This window comes from Acomys minous (genome assembly GCF_964271855.1).
Source record: "Acomys minous genome assembly, chromosome: 6".
Lineage (NCBI taxonomy): Eukaryota > Metazoa > Chordata > Mammalia > Rodentia > Muridae > Acomys > Acomys minous.
In genome coordinates, this window is record NC_140487.1 from 15,990,005 (window position 1) to 16,009,104 (window position 19,100).

Consider the following 19,100-nt stretch of genomic DNA (forward strand, 5'->3'; position numbering starts at 1 on the left):
TGTGTGTGTGTGTGTGTGTGTGTGTGTGTGTGTGTGTGTGTGTAAACACATGCATGCATTCACATACTGGGATGTATGAATACGTGGAGGCCAGAGGTGACCTAACTTTAGATCCATCAGCTGTATTTATTTATTTGTTTGTTTGTTTGTAGACAAGGTCTCTAAATGGATTTTAGATCTCAACTTAGGCTAGGCTTCGTGGTCACAGGGTCATAGAGATCCCTTCTTTCTACCTCCCGAAGCTGAGATTACAAGCAGACCACAGCACCAGGCTTTTACAAATGGGTAAGGGGCTCTTTCCATTTCCAGAGCAGCCATAGCTTGTGGTCCCAAGAAATATCTGATGTGTGTAATGGCTCCAAAGAATTGAATGCTAAATAAGTTGGATTGTGTGTTTCCTCCTCCATCCACTGGTCCTCACAAGCTGAAGGAATGTCTTCCTCTGACCCTTTTCCTAAGAAACAGACTTAAGTACACCTTGACTGGTGATGAAGTAAAAAATATTTGCATTCAGAGCTTCATTAAGATTGATGGCAAAGTCACGACAGATATAACTTACCCTGCTGGGTTATGGATGTCATCGGCATTGATAAGACTGGCGAGAACTTTCCTCTGATCTATGACACCAAGGCATGATTTGCTGTTCATCATATTACACCTGAGGAAGCCAATTACAAATTGTGCAAAGTGAGGAAGATCTTTGTACACACAAAGGATTCCCATATCTGGTGACCCGTTATGCTTACACTATTCACTACCTCACCCCCTCAGCAAGGTGAACAACACCATTCAGACTGATTTGGAGATGGGCACAATACCTCACTTCATCAAGTTTGATGTGGGGAACCTATGTATGGTGACTGGAGGTGCTAACTTGGGAAGAACTGGTGTGATCACCAACACACACAAACAGAGAGAGAGAGAGAGAGAGAGAGAGAGAGAGAGAGAGAGAGAGAGAGAGAGAGAGAGAGAGAATAGCATTAGTCAACTTCCAAACTCTGCCAAGACAGGGTAAGCAAGTCCTCAATAGTTCCTAACTCACAAATATACCTGTCAGATATATTGGGCCAAAAGGCCGAAGATGATGATCCAACATAATAGAGAGTTTTGGGTGACTGTTCAGGTAGCAAACTGTCTCTGTCATCTTCTCATTTGGAAATCTACTAACCTGAACTCCTGGCATACAGGTAATCGAGTTTATTCCTTCTCAAGTTTCTGATGGAGTTGAAGACCAGGCAGCCACAGGCTTTCTAACACTTTTGTTATGGGCAAGCGCAATGAACCATGGCTTTCTCTTCCCAGAGGAAAAGGAATCCACCTCTCCATTGATGAAGAGACAAGAGGCTAGTGTCCAAACAGAGCAGTGGGTGAAGCTGGGGAAGTGTTTACATTCTTGCTACAAACCTTTCATTATGATGTGCTAGATTAATCTGCACAATGGGTAAAAATTGGTTATGGGGATCTTACTCAGGCCCTCATACTTGTAAGTCAAGCATTTTATCCACTGAGCCACCTCCTCAGCCCTTTTCAAATCACTGACCAAGACATTTTCCTGGTCAGAACGCCAACGATTAAAATCCCAGCACTTTAATTTGTCCTCTTTTACATGGACTGCTATAAAAACAAATGTGATCATTTCATCTTCTGTTAACAGAATTTTTAATCACAGTGGCTCAAGACAATGTGTTCTTGTCTGTCTAGTAAAGTCATTGAGACATGTGGCTTAATGGATAATAAAAAGAATAATCACTGTATAACTTCCACTTTCTGATTGCCACTATGGTCAAACTTCCTTATTTTCTTTATAGGCTCACAGTCATAAATGGTTAAAATAGAGACTTAGCCGAGGTCCTGTGAGCGTGGAATAAGACGTGGACATGGGCAATACTCAGTGTGTCTGCTAGCATCCACAGTAGCACATTATCCTTAGCTACATTCAAGCAGAGCAAATAGAAAAAAGTAATAAAAAGAGAAAAGCACTAATTTAGAAACATTTTCTGTAAATTAAACAACATTAAGAAAATTTACCTAATTAAGAAAATATTACTGTCCTCAACACATACCTCCAGGGTACTACATGTGCTCCAGCCTCTCTGAGGCACATCAGGGAAAAAAGAGGGTAGAAATTCAAGCCCTTGTGACTCCAGGAATCAAGTTCACACACTCCTCATGGTGATCCTTTGTCCTTTAAAGGCCTTTCACTATGGCTAAGAAGTCACAGTGCTTCTCAAGAGTTTAAAAGTACAAGAGTGATTCTGACATGGCGGTTTGATGAGGAGTGTTGAGCATCTCGCTAACACTCAGCTTGGAACTATAGATGTACATTATTACCATGCCCTCAGGCCCTTGCGTATTGAGACAGTGCTATAGTTTTATCTCAGAACTTGCTATACTGCTTTGCAGCAATTATAGCATCTGGGGGTTGGGAGTCAGAAACACCCAGGCCTCATATTGATCTGCATGTGGGTGTGGGGCTTGTTCCAGTTCAAGCTTCATCCTGAGGCAGGAGAGAAGGGCAGTGTCTTATCTTACCCAAGGCTCCCATCCAGCATGTTATAAATGTGATGAGCAAGGTCATTCCAACAGCTTTCTTGTGGAACTGCTAAATCTTTTATACAGCATACACATACATGCACGTGCACACATGCACATACAGGACATTTAGAAATCCCTTCCCATTTATTTTTGTCAAGATCAGATTCTTGCAGTTGACTTTGGGCATTTAGGGTGATTTGAGTTGGTTACTAGCATTGATACTTTTATTTAGTGTTATTTGCAAAATATTGTCAAAGGTTTTTGAAAGCTTTTTACATTGTCTAAGACCTTTCCTTATTTTTCTAACCCCTCTGTCTGTTTATTCATTCTACACTGTTAACTTTTCTCTATCAGAGGAAATTTTGTCCAAAGAAAGGCTTGTTATGTTGTATTTGTTCATGTATTTGTTGCCTTTGTGTTTACCTTCAGTGACATTGACTTAACCTAATTAAAATATGTAACAGTTTTAAAATTACAAGTAAGTTTTCTGGGCAGATTCATCCCAGCTGGGTTCTGAACATCAAAGCTATTTCTTTAAACACATTTAAAGGTGAAAATTTCATAGTCAGGGAAGAACCTGGCACGACTCTCCTGTAACCACGATGAAAGTACTTGTACCTCAGAAACATGGGGAGGGATGGGCATGTTCCCTACCTCAGACTCATAGCTAGTCTTCATGAAATTCACAGAGTGATTTTTCTTCCGTAATTTTTACAGATAGATGAGTGTGCTGTTCTTTTACCAACCACAATTATCTTATAGTAGTTGCTTATTTTTTTAAAAATTAAGAATACATATGCATTAGTTACTTTTCTATTGATGTGGTAAAACACCATGATCAAGGAAACACAACAGAAGAAGGGGTTTATGTGAACTTATGGCTCCAGAGGATCAGAGTCCATGACGGTGGAGTGGAGTCAGTCACTAGGCAGGACACATGGAGGCTGGAATAAGAGTTGAATAAATATGTCCTGAACTACCCACTTCCACAAATCAGAGAGAGAGAGCTGTCTAGACACATTATGAATTCTTTACATTCTCAAAGCCTTATTCCAGGGACATTCTTCCTCCTGTGAGATCACACAGCTGCACTAAGTATTCAAATGCCTGAGAATATTAGTGACATTTTTTTTATTAAAACCACTGGCACATGCTAATTTATACAACTTTTGACAGAGTATAAGAACTGACAGTCCTGTGGGCACTTGAACATTCATTTGATGTATTATTACTTCTTTTCATTTGAAGTGTTTTTTTTTTTGTGGTATTAACCTTTTTTCACATGTTCATCATTTCTCCATTCTGCAGATTTTTGCCTTTACCTTGAAGATTGAGGAAGTTTAGAATTTACAAAAGAGAAAAACAAAATTTAATTGGAATAAATTAATTCAAGTATGGTGCCGGCGATACTATCTCATTCCACTTTATAAGGCAGTATCTAGACATGGGAAAGTAAGAGAAAAAATAAGTATAGGTACTAAAACTGACAAATAGGTGCTGAGGAGGGCCTCCTTTTAATTCTCTCTCTTTGAAATATTCATTTTAATTGGATAGTAAGAAATAAAGTAGGACCTGTATTACATGCTGTGTCTCTCAGCACCTGTTCTGCATCTTTTCTTGGCCAAATTTATTTTCCGAGATTATATAGACCATGAGACCTCTGATTCCCTTTGAATTCTTGTGGAATGTCATCTCAGAGAAAGATCCCTCTTCGCATTTACAAACTCTCAACATATGCTACACCCCAGACTTTTCTACGCTTTATGTTCTCTCTAACAATCATTCTAAATATTTTGCTTACTTATTTTGTGAATTTACTCTTTCTTTACTATAGTCAGTCATTGAAGGAGTATGGTTTTTTTTTTTCATGTAATTTACTTCTGGTTCAAAGAACAAAGAACAAAGAAATATCAGTTCTTTGATTTAACAGTTTAAAACTGTGGTGTAGCCTTTAGTCAGAGGCAATTTCTTGTCACCTTTGAAAAGTCCCAGGATAACCATGGCAGAACTCAGAAGACAAGGCCAGGAAGTTTCAGTGATTCCTATTCACTGATAGCAAATGAAAAGTTTTACCAACACTGATATTGTCAGTGATTGCAGACATTCCAGTGTCTGTAAATGGTAATGTTGGGACAGTAAGAGGACATACATACAGTCAGTCTTCATTCTGTTGACTGGGATTTTATCTCAGGCTCTCTCAGAATACTCTTTGAGCCTTTTATTTTGCTGTTGGACTTTCTCCTTTTATTACGTTGTCTCCTGAATTGAGGGCTCTGCTATATCCATACAAAACGCGATCCTCACTACCATAACACTGAGAATCTCACACACTCAAGAAAGATTGGGGGTGTCATTTCAGTGTTTTATCCATTATCGTAGACAATATTTTCTGAAAAGCTTTTTAACGTTGTTTTTCAAAGTCATTTATAAATAGTCGCTATTTTGCTTGAGAACACTCTATTCACTCTCCATCCCTTTTTCTACCTGAATGACCTTAATAGTTACTTCGTAAAGAATATTTTTAATGATTTACTGCCATTTTTACCCTGTTCAGAAACGTTAAATAGAACACGGGGTTTTTTTTTTCAACATGAATTTTAACTTGGTATCAGCCAATTTGTGCAGCAATAAATATTTCTGAAGAGGATAAAATTGTGCTAAATCACTTAAAATATAATTTATATGGAAAGATAAGCCTAGTAAATATATGAGGTTTTATATAATACAATCTGTACCATTGACGATTTTTCATACCAGAGAAGCAAATGTCAGAAAAATTCCCCATCTAACACTACGAAAGTTCTATGACCTTGAAGCTCAGAATAGATTCTAGCCAGTGACTTCTCAAAATTTGCAGTTTTCAAGTTAGAGAGAAGGCAGTTTGTCCATACCCTCCTGTATGAGCATTGTGTGATATTTCTCTGTGACTTTCTGTTATCCCTGGCATGCAGACCTCAGCTTATGGGTTCATGCATTAGATTAGAATTCTCTAGCTCCTGAACAAGAGCATGGCATCCTTTCTACCTCCGGGTTGGTCCTAAAGACCAACTGATGTAAAGGGTCACTAATAAATATGGGATTTCTCTTTATTCTCAAAATACTATTAAAGACTTTAAGTTCAGGAATTGTGTCTTTTTTTAATCCTTAGCATTTCAATATAATGAATAGCCAATACTCACCAAATAGTTATTGAACAGTGAGTGAGGAAGTGTTGAGGGATGTTGCACCAGCATCCTGAATCATTGTGGAGGTTGTGACGTTCCTATGTTTCCAAAGTAATTTGGAGTGAGATGTCTTTTAATTCCTTCTCTACAACCGGGAAAAAGAACCCCTGCATTTTCTTAAAGTAGAAACACAAAGTGTTCCATGGGACATGTTTAATGTAAATAATTCATACAAATGTTGCTACATTTTATAAATACTATAGCTAGATTTAGCACTAAAATTCAGTTATTGCTTCCAGAGAAAATAGCTTTGACACATTTTCCCAGGTTGTTCAATCAGATTTTCTCTTCCCCGAGGCCACCTTAGGAATAGAGAAGTACATCCCATCTTCATTTATCATATTAGAATGTCAAGGTCTCTAACCACGTTTGGGTAGGGCATATTGTTTAGGAACTCTGCAATATTGCACTTTTCCTTTCTGATCATAATTCTTATAATGAGTTTACTCTGCCCCTAGATAATAATTTCTCATGTTTTCTATTTTAGTAAGTGCATTTTGGTGTTTTTTAATATACCACAGGGTTACATATTCCAATTACCAGCGACTGTTTTGATATTACACATCAAATCCTAAGTGTATAGTTTCTCACACTCTATTTCTGCCTAAAAGGTACAGTAGACTCATATTAAGTTCTTGCTCTTCCATAACATTTCTTGCATATAGGAAAGTGTATATGTACACCTATACTAGTCCCAACTCCCTATCTATCTATCTATCTTTCTATCTATCTATCTATCTATCTATCTATCTATCTATCTATCTATCTAATCTATCATATATCATCTGTCTGTCTGCCTATCTATCACTATGAACTTTCTCTCTATATTTTTCTATACATAGTTTCTTTTTCTTCCTCTTTCTTTCTTCTCCTCTCTTCTTTCCTACTTCTTTCTCTCTACTGTTTCTTTCCCCCAACTAGTAAATGACAGAATTAGAGTAGCTAAATTTTACTAAATGTGTTAATAAGGCTGCAAGGCCAATCAAATAACTCTCAGAGCTTTGATGGAGACTGGACACATGGCTTAGCAGTTAACAGTGACTGGTGATCTTCCAGAAGATCTCAGTTCAATTCCTAGCACCCACAATGGGTGACTCATACTGGCTATAATTCCAACTCTGGGGGATCAAATGTCCATTTCTGGATTCAGCAACTACCTGAACACACATGGCAGATACAATGATGCACATTCACAATCATAAATAAACAGTACAATAAACTTTTAAAAGACATAAAATCTCATAAGTACAAATGATTGCTTTTTCATGGATGTGTCTTCAGTGTCATAATAATCTACCAATATCCTTTGCAAATATAATTTATTATGTTTTATTTCTCTCTACAAATGAAATAATATGATTTGAGTGTTGCTTCCTCTCGTACCTTGTTCCCTTTCTTCAACCACTACCTCTGTCTATTCTATTTACCCTTGTAAGTGAAATTTAAGTATCCAACTTTGGATCTTCCTTGTTATTCATCTTCTTTGGGTCTATGCATTGTAGTATGCTTATCCAGTATTATATGGTTAAAATCGACTTATAAGTAAGTACATACCATGTGTGTCTTTCTGGGTCTGGGTTATCTCACTCAGGATGATCTTTATGAGCTCCATCCAGTTTTCTGCAAATTTCATTATTTCTTTCTTTCTATTCAGCTGAGTAGTATTCCATTGTGCAAACACACCATAATTTCTTTATCCATTCTTCAGTTGAGGGACATCTAGGTTGTTTCCAGATTCTGGCTATTACAAATCTTCTAGTAAAGGGAGGGAATACAAACCCATCTACAAAAACTTTGACTCAAAATTTACCTTGCCTATATATTTGCAGGGATACAGAGATAGCAGATGAAGCAGAGTTTGAGGGAATACCCAATCAATGAATGCCTGGCCCAACCCAAGACACACCCCATGAGAGAGAACCAACCCCTGATACACTGCTGTGCTTGCAGAGAGGAGCCTAGCAGAGTTGTTCTATGAGAGGCTCCACCCAACTGCAGTTGAAACAAATGCTGAGACTCACAGCCAAATATTTGGCGAGGCATAGGGAGTCTTGTAGAGAAGTGAGAGAAAGGAGAAAAGGACCTGGAGGAGACAGGAGCTTTACAAGAAGACCAACAGAGCCAACTAACCAGCACCAGAGGGGCCTGATGAGATTGAAACACCAACCATGCACCTTAATTGGTCTGGACCTAGACCGCGCTACGATGATGTACCTGAGGAGCAACTCATGCTTCACGTGGGTTCTCTAGAAAAGGGATCAGGGACTCTTTCTGGCATGGACTCTTTTGCTGGCTTTTTTTATTACTTCTCCAAGATGTAATGTGAATGAATGAATAAATGAATAATAAATAAATAATTTAATTAAGTAATTAATTAATCTGAGCATTGAAGGACAGAAATTTAATTTACATTGTAATAAGAAGCTACCTAAAGTAAGCTTTCACAAAATGACACTACTGCTCAATGGAAGTTTTAACTACATCAAAAATGAATATAAATGGCTACCCTTTGCAATATTCTGTTAGATTTAGCACCTTTGAGAGTCCTTTTAAATCAATATTAAGCAAAAGCTTCTTTTAAAAGATATGAAGACTAGCAATTATATTTTGTGATTTCCCAGTGCGTTTTAAGGTTTCTCCTGTGGATTAGATGATGTCGGCGCACTCTTCAGGGCAAATTCACAAATGTGATAGACACTGTGCTATGAGTAAAGAGCTTAGCAGATATTTTTTTTTCAGGGAAAATAGTTTGAGGTTAGCAGCTTCATTATTTTAGGTAGGAAACATATCATATTTGTAATAGTACTACACTATCCAATAATATAATTGTTACTCCCCGGTTTTTATTATTGTCTTATTGTCTCAAATAATAGCTGAAACTGGATGTGTGTATATATATATATATATATATATATATATATATATATATATATATATATATATATTCTTTATATTACATTACAATAAAGGCTTTGTCACCCCCACAAAAGGTTTTGTTACCCAAAAAGTCTCCTATAAAAAGTATGTTCCACAGCTACTAACCTGCATTCCCAGCATACTCAGGTAACACAGTGTACTCCTTCTCAAGTCGCTGATGGAGTTGAAGAGCAGGTAGCTAAGTTTTACAATGAAACTTAGTTGTTTAGTGGTTAAGATGTCTTCAGATCTAGATAGATGTTTTAAGTTGATAATGACAAGATGTGATAGAGATTTATTTACATTCAGAATTTTAGATGCACCAAGGTAGGAAAGGTGTTTTCTTCAACACCTTCAACACCTAGCCAAAATACCAAGAATGTAACATTTATATAATTCCTGATTGTGTCATGGCTGTTCTTGCTATAGGTAGTTTATTGTATATATGTGGAATAATGTAAATATAAATGTAAAAAATTAAAAATTAAAAAATTTAAAAAACAACTTTTAGGTCAAAGGCAGATAAAAATGTACCTATATGACTGGGTGAAGAAGAGTTAGGGTCTCAAAAAACAATATACTCTATTCTAACAAAAGAAAGTGCTGATATAGTGCTTATATAGTTCCCTCTCACTCATACTCCAACCCTTTGATTATCTTTTCCAATTCCCATGTAACAATAGCAATTAATTTTAAAAATGACTAACTTTTAAAAAGAAAATAAACTACTGCTTTTTTTTCCCAAAAATGTATCATGTTCCCATATGGAAGATTTCTCAACACAAATAACTGCTATGCTATACACTTGACCATTTCTTGAAGAAAAATCTAAGATATTGAGGAACACAACAAATTGTCTATTTCTATGTATTTTATTTCATTTAAACATTGTAGCATTGTTTGACCTAGTCTTAATATTTCACCAGATTTGACCCTTTTAATTTGTACTACATATAGTGATGCATACCATAAGTCATCATAAGGAAATGTATTTTATTGATTATTATAAAAATTACATTATGTGTATGAATATTATATTACCGCTTATTATTTGCCTTCAAATTAGGTTTTATATAGAAGTCCACCAGAGGATACTAAAGATTTAAATAGAAAATGTCCAATTATATTATATTTGCAATTATTTAATTATAATTATAATTTAACTTTTATTTTCCACATAGCATTTTTTCCTGTTACCACTTTAGCTCTATTTGTGGACTTTTGTTTTTGTTAAAGGAAATGCTCTATTTTAAGACAGATTGTGACATTTTATCTTATTTTATTATTAATTCATTTGTTTACTTACTTTACATCTCAAAGATGACAGTTTTGTTCCCTCAGCTTCTCCAGTTCCTCCCCCTCAGCACACCTTCACCCACTCACTCCTATATCCTTCTCCTCAGCAAACTGACTGTTAAAACAGTCAAATGGAATGTGTCATTGTGTCACTGCACAATAACTGTTTACATACATATGATCTGTAAAAATGGATTACCTGTCAATTTAGTTCACCTGAACCAACAGAACTCATATGTAGTTTGTCTAAGATCTTTCTTCCAACTTCAGCTATTACGACGTAAAAAAATGGGTGATTAGGTTATATAAATTTTGACAATATTAGCCCAATTCTTACATCATTATCCACTATCCTAACCATCATTGATTGTTTTATATCTTAGATGAGCCGTTGTTTCCCAGTAATTCTGTTGCTAAAAGACAAACACATACTTAGCAAAATATGAATTGTATTTTGAGTAGTGAGATATTTACTCTTCAGTGAAAAGAAAGTAGAAAAACATTATGTTTTATCAGTCTTTATTTTATATATAAATGTCTCACTTTATAGCAAGTCACTCTATGATATTTTATTTTTGATGTAAAAATTTGTACATTCAAACTCACCAGAAAGAACTAAATTAATTCAACATAAATAGCATATATTTACTCCTTCATCTCAAAAGATTTCTATAAATACTTCAGGGAAGATAGATCTTTCTATCTTCAGAATGAGGCCAGAATGACAATTATAGTAGGAATTCAACTTTTTTGTGTTTAATACAGAAAAAATTATTTTAGGTTCATTCCAGTTAGTATTTATCTGGTCAGTTTTTTTTTCAGTTGAATCTGTTTTGCTAAAATAAGAAATCTCGTCTCATGAGGAAAGTTGACTCTGGAGTATTTATGTTTATCAAGATGTGTTGAAACACTCACTGCTTATTTTTGTTTTGATGTTTCATCTCATGCATGTGAAGTACTGTTGGTTTGAAAAACAATCAAAAGCCAATGTCATACTCCAGAAGAATCTTGATGCCTATAGAGTGGTTAGCAATAGACATAGCATGTATTCTTGGTATCCTTTGAGATATACCTTGGAGAGTTATTGTAGTTTTTCTTGCTGCAAATAAAGCATGGATTTTACAAATGTTTTGTGCCTAAGTGCATTGCATGTTATTAAGGTAGCAAAGGTTTTTATGTTAGTATTTGTGTGATCCTTGACAATGAGAAAATAGACCATGAGAAAACCCAGTACAGTTTCAGAGGAGAAGGTGGAGCCTGCTTGACACACAAATAAAATCAAGTTTTATCAGGAAAATTGATAACTGGAAAATTAACCATCATAGAGAAATTAAAATGTTACTGTATATCATAATCTTCTTGGTAGTTCGTTGTATAACATGTCTAAGTCTTCCCAGTGTGTGCCTTATGGTGACCATCCAGCATCCAAATGACATTTATCCAGGTCAATAGCCTTCCCAACCTTTAGTATAAAAGGGAACTGCAAGAGAAAACACAGATCATCAAGAAAGTTGGAAAAAGTAACTGTGTGAGAAATAGGAGCAGGGATTTTAGAGGTAAAGGGCAATCTTTACCTCTAAAGTTTAAAAAACCTATTAGTCCTATAAAATAAATTATATTTATCATAATAAGATAGAAAGTTTGCTACATGGTTATTTAAACAAATATGGACACTATTTTTTTCTTTTTCTGTAGAAAATTTTAACATCACATTATTTATTTAATGTGAGGATGGGGCAATATATGCCCTGATGTGCATGCAAAAGTCAAACAACAACTTGCAGATGGCAGTTCTCTGGGGTCTAGGGACCAAATCCATGTTATCTGCCCCTTTACTCACTGCAACACCATGCTGGCCCACACCATAGTAAGTTTTGATTGAGGGCCTGAGTGAATTTGGAAGGCTTCAGGGTATAAGTTATTCTTTTTCTTAAATTTAATTAATTTATTCAGATTACAACTCAGTTGCTAACCCATAATTTGTATCTTCCATTCCTCCCTCCCTCCTGCTTTCACCCTATTCCCTTCCCCTAGGTCTATGACCAAGGGGGACCTCCTACCCCACTTCCTGGTTATAGGCTATCAAGTTTCATCTTGATAGCCTGTTTATTCTTTCTTTGAATGCCACTAGGGCTCTCCACCAAGGGGAGGTGGTCAAACATTGGGCACCAGAGTTCATGTCAGAGTCAGTCCCCACTCTCCACATAACTGTGGAGAATGTCCATTGGCTAGATCAGAGTAGGTTCGATGTTTAACTTGTATTGTCCTTGGTTAGTGCAATAGTTTGAGCAGACCCCCTGGGCCTCGATCCACTAGTCACGATGTTCTTCTTGTAGGTTTCTAGGACCCTCTGGATCCTTCTATTTCCCCATCTCCTATATTTCTCTTACTTAGAGTCCCAGTAAGATGTCTTCACCTCTACGCCAATCTCCTGACTTTCATAGGACATGCCTCTTGGGCTAGTGCACACTTTAAGTGAGTATATACCATGTAATTCTTTCTGCTTCTAGGTTAACTCACTAGTTATGATCGCTTCTAGTTCCATCCATTTGTCCACAAATTTTGGGATTTCCTTGTTTTTAATAGCTGAGTAGTATTCCATAATGTAAATGTACCACAGTTTCTTTATCTATTCTTCAACTGAGGGACATTTAGGCTGTTTCCATGTTCTGGCTATTATGAATAAGGCTGCTATGAACATGGATGAGCATATGTCCTTGTTGTGTGGTGGAACATTTTCTGGGTATATTCCAAGAAGTGGAATAGCTGAATCTTGAGGAAGCCCTATTCTCAGTTTTCTGAGAAAGTGCCAGATAGATTTCCAAAGTGGTTGTCCAAGTTTACATTCCCACCAGCAATGAAGGAATGTTCCTCCTTCTCCACACCCTCTCCAGCATGTGGTGTCACTTGAATTTTTGATCTTAGTCATTCTGATGGGTGTAAGATGGAATCTCAGAATTATTTTGGTTAGCATTAGTTGTATTCTTTTGTTCCAGAATAAATTTAAAAAATTAAAACTCTATAATAATTCCTTCCTACAGTATTTAAACCATCAAAAGTTCTATCCAGTAAAATGTTATTACTCCATCTTCTGAAAGGGTGAAACTGAGCCAATGAATTAAATAATCAACATGAATCTCTGTGATAAACTGTAGACCTAAGTCAGGGTAGGCTTATGAGAGGGGCTGTAGTAAAGACATTACTATCAGTGGCCATAGTGACTGAAAAGGACTCCTAAATAGACAAGACTCCTAATAGAGGAATGGGAATACCAACTCACCCTCAGAACCTTTGACCCAAAATTTACTTTGCCTATAAGATGTGCTGGGATAAAGATAGAGCAGATAGAGGATAGACTGAGGGACCATCCAACCGATGCTTAGCCAACCCAAAATCCACCCTGTGGGAAAGAGCCAATCCCTGACATTTTAATGATAATCTGCTATGTTTCCAGACAGGTGTCTAGCAAAGTTGCCCTTTAAGAGGCTACACCCAGCAGCAGTTTGAAATAGATGCTGAGCCTCACAGCCAAATGTTGGGTAATGCATAGAGAATCTTGTGGAAAATTTGGGGAAAGGAGAAAAGGACTTGGAGGAGAAAGGAGCTCCACAAGAAGATCAACAGGAGCTTTTTGAGACAGATGTACCAACCATGGACATGGCCTAGGCCCCCTATACAGACGTAGGCAATGGGCAGCTCAGGCTTTATATGGGTCCTCTAGTAAGGGGAACAGGGGCTGTGTCTGACATGGACTCTCTTGCCAGCTTTTTTGATCACTTGCCCCTGGTGGGACTGCCTTGTTAGGCTACAGGGGAAGAGAACAAACTCAGTCCTGATGTGACTTGATGAGGTTAGGAGGATGAGAGGGGGGGCTCCCCTTTTCTGATGAATATGAGAAGGGGGAGAGGTTGGAGGGTGAGACTGGGAGGTTAGTAGAGATGTGGCAATTATCAGGATGTAAAGTGAAAAAAGAAAGAAAGAAAGAAACAAGGAAAGAACGAAAGGAAATAACCAGCATGAAGCCATGGAGCTAATAAATAGTAGAGATATGATTCTGTGACAGATCAAGCTGTTCTGAGAATCATGTCTTGAAGACCATGTCGTACTCTCCACGGTGCTGTGTTGAAAGACTGGTTTGATTCCCATCTCATACCATTACTTTGAGAATTAAATGAACTGGTCTCTTTAATGTCCTTGTAACACCACTTAACTTCCATTAAATAGTAGATATTTGCACAGACTTTGCATTTAAGCATTAGTAATGTACTTTCCAAGATAAAAAAATAACTTTTTAGGAATATTTTTATTAGAAATTAAGCTTTGAGCAACATCAATTTATTCTGCTGAGATTTTATGCATGGATGATTGTTGAGTCATATGATGCAGCCTGGGTTACTATCATCCAAACCTTAGCTGATTGGAATATACAGGTAGTTAACTGACATGTGTGCAACCTCAACTTGGATTTCCATGTTGATTTCCACTGGAATCAAAGACAACTAGGTCTGATTTCACCTCTGTATGGTAACACAGAGGTGACAAGTCATACTTGTCCAGAAATGGACTGATCTCTTCTAGATGAAGTTTAGATTGAGATACAATTACTCGTTCACAACAATTTCTAAATAATTTTGTTACATCAATTACATTCTGTCCTTTTTCATCTGTAGGTGTATTTGTCTTATACTTCCCTGTTTAATCCTTAATTAGTCAAGTTATTTTCTTGATATTTTTGAGGAATCTCTTTGTTATGGATGATCATTTTCTTATTTTACATTTTGTATTTTAGAGAATTCCATACTTACCTAAGGTATGTTATAATAATGTTTGGGGAGACATTTCACTGATTTTTGCTATTATTTTTATTAATTCTTTCCTTTTGCTAAGTGGAAGTTTGGTTTTTTTTCCTAGTATTTTGTGACACAGTTCTGAGAAATATATTTGAAATTTTCCTAGATTTTATATATGGTCATTTGTTACTACAAAGTGCCCTCAGTAAAAATTTTGCTTTATCTTATATTAAATTGCACTTCTCACTTGTATTTGTATCAAACACTTTTAAACTTCCTTCTTGATTTTTTTCATTGTAAAAAAATAAGTTGCAAGTTTGCATGCATCACTATGAGAGTAGTGAAAAAGATCTTAAAATGGAAGAATGAGAGAGGAGAACAATTAAATATCCACAAGATAAATGGAGGTAGGGGGTCTGGTTAGAGTGAGAGAACAGAAATATCATGAGAGATATAGGTGATATTGGAAAAAGATCTTTGAATAATAATGAGGTATTTTGAAGTGACAGTGATATGATTTAATGTGATTATCATGTTAGGGATGGAAATGACAACAGAAGACAATTTAGACATAACCTAGGAGTGATATGCTGGGCCATGGGTAGTGGTGGTTTCAGTTTACAGTGAATACTTCTATTAGAACGATCTGATTTTACTGTGGTATGATTCTTTTACCTTCCTTTTTTTTATATAAAGGCTTACATTTCCTTCATCATTATTTTATATCCATCAGTATATGTATATTCCTTTAGGAATTTTTTTATAGATCATATCTGATAGAGATCTGTTTTCTCACTGGTATGGTCATTATCTCTCCTGGCTTTGCTGGGCATAATACTTCTGTTTGTCCTTTATCACTGTGGATTTTACTGTAATATCTACTTTCAGGTAACTTTGGACACACCATGTGTTATTTACTTGATTTCTCTTGAACCTTAAGAAATCCCATCTTTCAACTTTCAGATATTGATTGGAACATGTTTATAAATAAATTTAATTTTAGTGTCATGTTAAACATTAGGAACCCAAGGGTATATAGCAACTATGTCATGAAAGTGCATGTGTTTCCCTTGAAAATCCAGTCCACAAACCACAATATACTAATTTCAGGTGTCTTGTTCAAATTTTTAGGCACATACAAGTCAACATCACAAACAAGAAACAGGGTATTTCCATCACAACGTGTTTCTTTTTGTTTCTTGTTGTTTATGTTTAGTCAGCCATCTCCTCTTACTCTCTGGGTGATCATTATTCTAATTGATGTCCTCTTTATATTTTTCAATCATTAAATGCTATTTTATTGCAGCTATGTTGTGTGCGGCTTTTGAGAATAACTTCTTTTACTTAGCATGATGGGTATATTGAGTCTGTTAATACTTTGTTAATTTTAACTTTATATTATTAAATTAATTAATTTATTTGTGTAGGGTGGCATATGTAAGCCATTGTGTGCATACGGAAATCAAAGGATAACTTTTAGAAACCAGTTTTCTCTAACTATGTGTACTGATAATGGAACTCATGTGGTCAGGCTTTATAGGGCATATTGCCTGATGAGCCATCCTACCAGATGTAGTAATTTTTATTTAAAGCAGAATAATGTTTAAAATATGTTAATTTACTAACTACAATATTTTATTTAGTCACTAGTTGATAGTTTAGTTATTTCTATTTTGGCTGATGATGACACAGCTGATAAAGGAGTACATCTGTAGGTTTTGAGTAGATGTACATTTTTATCTTACGACTTTGAATTTTTTCTCCCTGTGCTGAAAGTTTAAATGTCAAAATCCAAGGAGTATATTCATCATAGTCTAATAATTGAAATCCCAATCTGTGCTTCATTTGGTAATTCATTTTCTTTCCATTTGTGTCAGTGAAAATGGAAATGTTGAAAGTAAACATGAAATGTTTTATTTGAAAATGTCTAGAAGTGTATAAAATCTGTACTGATAGTAATAAAGTTATCATATAACTTCTCTCCATTCCACACAGAGCTTGTCCACTCTAATTAGCATCTACATTGAGGTTTACTCAGTATTCAGTTTTCAATAGCTATTAGCTATTAGTCTGCACAATCCCACCTTCTTTTGCTCAAATCATAATATTTGTTTCTTTCACTTCTTATACCTATCATTGCTACCATGCTCAGAAGCATGGTATCCTGTGAGCTTCCTGGGACAACCTAATCTTACTGTAGGAATCTTTTGGTTAGAGTTTGCAAAGACTTGAAACTCCTTAGGGTAGCTGACAAAATTGAGGGAAATTATAGTAAGTGATTGTAATATATGTTGGAGTACTTATTGACATATTCAACTTCTTTTCTATGTATATTTTCATGTCTACAAAAATGGGTTAATGATTGTATGTTAGATATGATCAATAAAACCTTGGGTAAAGCGTCGTACACAGGTGCAAAATTTGCTAGCTTTCTATTGATTATCTCTTAGGATTCTGCCCAGCTTGAGGAAATATGTGTTCGTTAAAGAAATTTTATCCTAATTTTCTTCTTTTATACTGATTTGATTGATATTGAAAAGATTTCCATTTCAATAATAGCTCCTTGAAGATAACACACAGTGAAAAAATAGAACAAGTCTAACAAAAAGTGCTATATTTCCAGTTGAGAAGCGGTTTGTAATAGTGCATATAAATATTTCAATCAACCCAAATACCACATTGAAAACTGCCTGTGAGATCAATACTTGTTGAAAGAACACAGCAAACCCTTTGTGAGAAAGTCATCACTTGCTACACATATTTTAAGAGATTGTGCCATAGGAACTTGTCTGGCACTCACAAAGTTCCAATGGATATGGATTTTATGCCAAATGAAAGTAGTATTGATGCTGTTGAAGGGTAATAGAATTATGTCCTGTTAGCAACAAAAGAAATGATGGTGTGGAAATAATCCTCTGGTGTAAGGGAAGTGAAGTTCTTCTTTCACACCGTGAATTTTTCTAAACCTTTACATCTCACATATTTCTTTTCTTCTTTATAACTTCTCTTTCAATTGTTCTTTAAATATTTTTAATGCCACTCACATCCTCTATTTTGTTAGGACATCATTAAGAATACTTCATGTTTACATTCAAGCTGTTTGATGAGTTCTTGCTACATATTTTAAGAGATATTGTTAACTGGATTTGATGAAGGAATGAAACTATTAGCTGCTCATAATATATCGAATGCCTATTTTGATAATTTCAAGTCAGTCCATATTAATAGGCACTATGTGAGTGTGTGTGTGAGAGAGAGAGAGGGGGGGGAGGGAGAGAGGGAGAGAGGGAGAGAAAGAGAGAGAAGTCAAGGTTAATAATAATCTGTTTATATTAAGAGTTTTAGATTCATTGTGTGGTCTTTTCTGTTGCCTCTTTTATAAAAATTGTTTTCTATTTATTTATTTTGTCATTACTGAATTAACTTATTTACTTTACATCTCAATTGCTTTCCCTCCCTCTACTCTCAGTCTCTCCCTTTGAACTTTCCTTCCTTATTCTTCTCTTTCATTCCCAAAAAAGTGAGGCCTCTCATGGACATCAATCCACCTCGGCATATCAAGATACAGTAGGAAGAGGTGCATCTTCTATTGAGGCTAGACAAGACAGCCCAGTTAGGGGAAAGAGATCCAAAGGTAGGCAAAAGAGTGAGAGGCAGCCCCTGCTCTTGCCGTTATGTGTCCCACATGAAGAGCAAACTGCATAACTGCTATATATGTGTAAAGGGCCTAAGTCCACCCCATGTGCACTCTTTGTTTGGTGGTTCAGTGTTCGGTGAGTCCTTATGGCCCCAGTTTAATTGATTCTGTATGTATCCTTGACCTCTTTTGCACTTCCACAAAATTCCTAGAGTTTGACCTAATTTTTGGCTATGGGTCTCTGCATCTGTTTTCATTAGTTGGAAGATGAAGCCTCTCAGAGGACAGTTATGCTGGGCTCCTGTCTTCAAGTACAGCAGAATATCATCAATAGTGTCTGGAGTAGGCTCTCTCTCATGGCATGGGAAGCAAGTTGGGCTTGTTATTGGTTTGTCATTCCCTCAGTTTCTGCTCCACATTTACACCTCAAATCTTGGAGGCAGGACAAATTGTAGGTCAAAGGTTTTGAGGCTGAACTTGTGTACACATTCCCTGGTAGGAAGTCTTGCCTGGTTTTAGGGGGTTGACTTTGGAGGTTCCATATTCCACATTGTTGGAAGTCTTAGCTAGGACCACCTCACATATTCCTTGGAGTTTTCCTGTTCCTTACCACTACATAGCCTTATATCTATTCTATTTTCCCCTTTCAGTGAGATTCAAGCACCCTCCCTTAGGCCTTCCTTGTTATTTAGCTTCTTTGGA

The 19,100-nt window shown here is 36.1% G+C and overlaps 1 pseudogene across 1 annotated transcript; it reads left to right on the forward strand.

Moving 5' to 3' along the window:
* Positions 1-370: 370 nt before the first annotated feature.
* LOC311599097 (small ribosomal subunit protein eS4-like) lies at positions 371-1,015 on the forward strand (annotated as a pseudogene). The gene has a single exon. The product of its transcript is annotated as a small ribosomal subunit protein eS4-like (transcript).
* The last annotated feature ends 18,085 nt before the right edge of the window (positions 1,016-19,100 follow it).